The 6121-nt window shown below is 38.5% G+C and overlaps 1 non-coding gene across 1 annotated transcript; it reads right to left on the reverse strand.

Annotated features, from left to right (window-relative positions):
* Positions 1-5829: 5829 nt before the first annotated feature.
* Positions 5830-5902, reverse strand: TRNAF-GAA (transfer RNA phenylalanine (anticodon GAA)). The gene has a single exon. It is a non-coding gene; the product is annotated as a tRNA-Phe (tRNA).
* Between the last annotated feature and the right edge of the window lie 219 nt (positions 5903-6121).

Genomic DNA, 6121 nt, shown 5'->3' on the forward strand with positions numbered 1-6121 from the left:
TCCTCCACTAGAATCTTAGAGACAAATTACAAACTATTGACCAGATGGTACCTGACACCAGCTAGACTAAAAAGCATTTTTCCTGCCTCATCAGACCTTTGTTGGAGAGGATGCGAGAAGAGGGGCACGCTGATGCACATCTGTTTTAAACTGAGAGTATTCAAATTATTATAAAAATCATAATGGGACAGAAGGAACACTACCAACTTGACCCAATGACAGCATTACTTAACATGTTGCCTACATGTAAATGTAGATTACGACTGCGACTATCCCCAATTGACATTGAATTCCGTTATATCCATAATTGCTAGACTTTGAAAATCACAGACCTGCCCGACGATGAATAGCTGGCTCACTCACATGACTGACACATTGAGATTAGAAGAATATGGATATTCTAAAACTAATAAACTGGAGTTTTTTCATGATCTAAAATTTATTTGGGAGGATATCCAACATGACCCACAAATTGACATAAGGAGCTCTGCACAGGACTCTGGGGTGACGTGAGGGAGTTTGTGATTGCTATTGAGCCTATTCAGGGAAGCACACAAGGTAATCTTGCCTCCGCCCGCCATATCTATGGCTAACCCTTATACCGGCACTTTATTTAGCCTACATGGACATATTGATAAGTCTGAAGGGTACAGGAGGAGTTGAAGATGTATGCACTTATTATTTTCTTGTATTATGAGAATCGGTATTGTTTTGGTTATTTTGATAAATTTACCAGTTATTTTGTTGATGCTGTTTGTCCCTAATCAATTGAATTTGTTCTTATGAATGCTACAACTTCACTGTTATATGGTTGGATCACTTTGGACATTCAGATTGAACAGACTTTGCAGCTTGCTATGATCCACTTCTTTACAATGTGATAACTAGAAATATCTTGAAAATAATTGTATTGTAGCAGCACTGTTATTTCATTGTATCAAAGGCTGATAAAATAATAAAAAGAATAAATTAAAAAACAAAACAAAAAAAAAACGAAGCCACTGCCAAAACCCTGGATCAAAACAGGTACTTCAGTCTAACGCTCTCCCAACTGAGCTATTTCGGCTTTGTAGAATCAGTGACTGCTGCTTTTTGGTTCGCATTCGGCTGCGTCGTTGTTTTTTTGTTTTATTTGCTAATGCATTTTATTTGCTAAAGTCTTACTGCTGATTTCTCACTTTGGCAAAAAATGCTTCTAGAGTGAATGCAGTCTTTTTCCTATCAAAACAGCAGCCACTGCCAAAGCCCAGGATCGAACCTGGAAATCTTCAGTCTAATGCTCTACCAACTGAGCTATTTCATCCATCTCAATAGAGAACGTATGCCGATGTAATTTCTTAAAAAATGAGGAATGCTTAGCCGGAAGGGAAAATACGCATCCCAAGGTAATACTTTGTGTTGGCCGGAAATTAAAGGTGCTCTGCGTTTTCCCTTTCTTATATTTTAACTGCATTCACATCCACAGCTGTTAGCAAAATCTACTATCCCATCTAAAATCACCCCTTTTGTGCCAAAATCAAGGATCGAACCAGGGACCTTTAAATCTTCACACTCTCCCAACTGAGGTATTTTGGCTACGTGCCCTGGGCTTTTTAGTCTCCATTGAGAGAGGATATTTTTACAAAACAGGAAATTCCCTATTTTGCACATGTGATAAATTGGTAGTATGTTTTGTGCAAGGTACAGTGATTATTGTATTGTAAAATGATTTTGGAATGTAAATGGGTAAAGCCTTTCGTAGACATGTGCGGCAGTAAAGTATGATATGTGTTTCCATCCAACAGGGCTGAAACCAATGCTTATTTAATTAAGACATTGTCCAACTTGGAAAGAGAAGGCATCCACAGACCATAGAACTTTATTTGGAAGGGGAAGATCAATTCTAGTGCTTTGGTTCCTATAATGAAAGACAACTCTAGGAGAGGAGTTATTTTCCTTTCTTAGAAATTGCAAGGAGTAAACTATTAGCAGTAATGGAGTATTGCCATTTGCGGAACGTAGTAGGCGATTACACTTTATTTTTTAAAGTCTTGCTCTGAGGGAAAAAAATTAAGCTACTTTGAAAAGAGTATTATATCTGCTAAACCAAGCCACCAACTGAGCTATTGCGGCTACGTGCCCAGCACGTTTTATTCTCCATCGAGAGAGGATATTTTTACAAGTTAGGAAATTCCAGATTAACCCTATTTTGCACATGTTATAAATCGGTAGTATGTTTCGTGCAAGGTACAGTGATTATTGTTTTGCAAAATGATTTTGAAATGTGAATGGGTAAAGCCTTTTGTAGACATGTGCGGCAGTAAAATATGATATGTGTTTCCATCCAACAGGGCTGAAACTAATGCTTATTTAATTAAGACATTGTCCAACTTGGAAAGAGGAGGCATCCACAGAATATCAATTCTAGTGCTTCAGTTCCTATCATGAAAAGACAACTCTAGGAGAGAAGTTATTTTCCTTTCTTAGGCCTAGATTTGGAGTTTGGCGGTAGCCGTGAAAACCAGCGTTAGAGGCTCCTAACGCTGGTTTTAGGCTACCTCCGGTATTTGGAGTCACTCAAAAAAGGGTCTAACGCTCACTTTTCAGCCGCGACTTTTCCATACCGCAGATCCCCTTATGTAAATTGCGTATCCTATCTTTTCAATGGGATTTTTCCAACTCCGGTATTTAGAATCGTGTCTGAAGTGAGCGTTAGAATTCTAACGACAAAACTCCAGCCACAGAAAAAAGTCAGTAGTTAAGAGCTTTCTGGGCTAACGCCGGTTCATAAAGCTCTTAACTACTGTACTCTAAAGTACACTAACACCCATAAACTACCTATGTACCCCTAAACCGAGGTCTCCCCACATCGCCGCCACTCTATTACATTTTTTTAACCCCTAATCTGCCAACCGCCACCTACGTTATACTTATGTACCCCTAATCTGCTGCCCCTAACACCGCCGACCCCTATATTATATTTATTAACCCCTAATCTGCCCCCACAACGTCGCCGCCAGCTACCTACACTTATTAACCCCTAATCTGCCGTCCACACACCGCCGCCAGCTACATTATCCCTATGTACCCCTAATCTGCTGCCCTAACATCGCCAACCCCTATATTATATTTATTAACCCCTAACCTGCCCCCCACAACGTCGCCGCCACCTACCTACAATAATTAACCCCTAATCTGCCGACCGCAAAGAGCCGCCAGCTACATTATAGCTATGTACCCCTAATCTGCTGCCCCTAACACCGTCGACCCCTATATTATATTTATTAACCCCTAACCTGCCCTCCCTAACATCGCCGACACCTAACTTCAATTATTAACCCCTAATCTGCCGACCGAATCTCGCCGCTATTCTAATAAATGTATTAACCCCTAAAGCTAAATCTAACCCTAACACTAAAACCCCCCTAAATTAAATATAATTTACATCTAACGAAATTAATTAACTCTTATTAAATAAATTATTCCTATTTAAAGCTAAATACTTACCTGTAAAATAAATCCTAATATAGCTACAACATAAATTATAATTATATTATAGCTATTTTAGGATTAATATTTATTTTACAGGTAATTTTGTATTTATTTTAACCAGGTACAATAGCTATTAAATAGTTAAGAACCAATCGGAATTCAAGGGATGTCATCTTGGATGACGTCCCTTAAAGGGACACTGAACCCAAATTTTTTCTTTCGTGATTCAGATAGAGCATGCTATTTTAAGAAAGTTTCTAATTTACTCCTATTATCAATTTTTCTTCGTTCTCTTGCTATCTTTATTTGAAAAAGAAGGCATCTAAGCTTTATTCTTGGTTCAGACTCTGGACAGCGCTTTTTTATTGGTGGATAAATTTATCCACCAATCAGCAAGGACAACCCAGGTTGTTCATCAAAAATGGGCTGGCATCTAAACTTACATTCTTGCATTTCAAATAAAGATACCAAGAGAATAAAGAAAATTTGATAATTGGAGAAAATTAGAAAGTTGCTTAAAATGTCATGCTCTATCTGAATTATGAAAGAAAAACATTTGGGTTCAGTGTCCCTTTAAAGGAACCTTTATTCTTCAGTAGCCGTTGAAAAAAGAGAATGCTCCGCATCGGATGTCTTGAAGATGGAGTTGCTCCGCGTCAGAAGGATGAAGATAGAAGATGCCATCTGGATGAAGACTTCTGCCCACCTGGAGGATGACTTCTTGCCGCTTGGATGAAGACTTCTCCCGATTTCGTTGAGGACTTCTTGCCGCTTGGATGAAGACTTCTCCCGGCTTCTTGAGGATGGATGTCCGGTCTTCAAAAACTGTAAGTGGATCTTCGGGGGTTAGTGTTAGTTTTTTTTAAGGGTTTATTGGGTGTGTTTTATTTTTAGCTAAGGGTTTGGGCTGAAAAAGAGCTAAATGCCCTTTTAAGGCCAGCCCATCCAAATGCCCTTTTCAGGGCAATAGGGAGCTTAGGTTTTTTTAGTTTACTAACTAGTCTACTTAGTTAAAATAAATACAAACTTACCTGTGAAATAAAAATAAAACCTAAGATAGATACAATGTAACTATTAGTTATATTGTAGATAGCTTAGGTTTTATTTTATAGGTAAGTATTTAGTTTTAAATAGGAATTATTTAGGTATTAAAGTGAAAGTAAATCCTAGCATTTTACAAACGCTAGAATTTACTATTGAAACAAATAAAGGGCACTTTCATTCATGAAGTATAAGATACTTCATGTAGAAAGCTCCTTTATTTGATTCAATCGATCGCCGTTTTTAGCTGCTACAGCAGCCCACGGCTAAAAAATTTTTTGACTAAGAGGTGACGTTTTCACCTCTTAGCCAATAGCTGTGCGGTAAATCTGGCTTGGCACCCATGGGAGCTGGATTTACCACACTGCTATTGGCTAAGAGGTGCAAACATCACCTCTTAGCCAAAAAATCTTTTAGCTGTGCTCTGCTGTAGGAGCTAAGAGCGGCGATCGATTGAATCAAATAAAGGAACTTTCTACATGAAGTATCTTATACTTCATGAATAAAAGTGCCCTTTATTTGTTTCAATAGTAAATCCTAGCGTTTGTAAAACGCTAGGATTTACTTTCACTTTAATTGTAATTTTTATTTAGATTTATTTTAATTATATTAAAATTAGTGGGTGTTAGGGTTAGGGTTAGACTTAGGGTTAGGTTTAGGTGTTAATAACTTTAGTATAGTGGCAGCGATTTTGGGGGCAGCAGATTAGGGGTTAATAACATTAATGTAGGTTGCAGCGATGTTAGGGACAGCAGGTTAGGGGTTAATAATATTTAACTAGTGTTTGCGATGCGGGAGTACGGCGGTTTAGGGGTTAATATGTTTATTATAGTGGCGGTGATGTAGGGAGCGGCAGTTTAGGGGTTAATAATTTTATTTTATTGTTTGCGATGCAGGAGGGCCTCAGTTTAGGGGTTAATAGGTATTTTATGGGTTAGTGTACTTTTTTGCACTTTAGTTATGAGTTTTATGTTACGGCTTTGTAACATAAAAGCCATAACTACTGTCAGTTTACGGTACAGATCTTGTAGTTATAGGCTGTACCGCTCACTTTTTGGCCGGACAGGCAAACTCGTAATACCGGCGTTATGGAAGTCCCATTGAAAAGGACTTTTTGAAAGCTGCAGTAGTTACGTTGCGTGACGGCCAAAAAAGTGTGCGGTACAGATATAACTGCAAGACTCGTAATAACAGCGGTAGGGAAAAAGCATCGTTATGAGGCTTTTTCACTCATAACGCAAAACTCACCATCTTCAAAATTCACCAGCCGCCACTGTTAGCAATATGCTACCATCCCATCTAAAATCACCCCTTTTGTGCCAAAACCCAGGATTAAACCAGGAACTTTTAGATCTTCAGTCTAACGCTCTCCCAACTGAGCTGTTTTGGCTATGTGCCCAGCACATTTTAGTCTCCATTGTGGGAGGATATTTTTACAAAACAGGAAATTCCAGATTCACCCTATTTTGCACATGTGATAAATCGGTAGTGTGCTGGCTGAGTTCACTATGTATGTCTGAGGGTACCCAGGAACTTTCACTAATCTTAGTCAATACATACCTGCAAAATCTGAACAGTTCAGAAAAGAAACAGAAACAGAAGCAGATAG

This window comes from Bombina bombina, chromosome 3 (genome assembly GCF_027579735.1).
Source record: "Bombina bombina isolate aBomBom1 chromosome 3, aBomBom1.pri, whole genome shotgun sequence".
Lineage (NCBI taxonomy): Eukaryota > Metazoa > Chordata > Amphibia > Anura > Bombinatoridae > Bombina > Bombina bombina.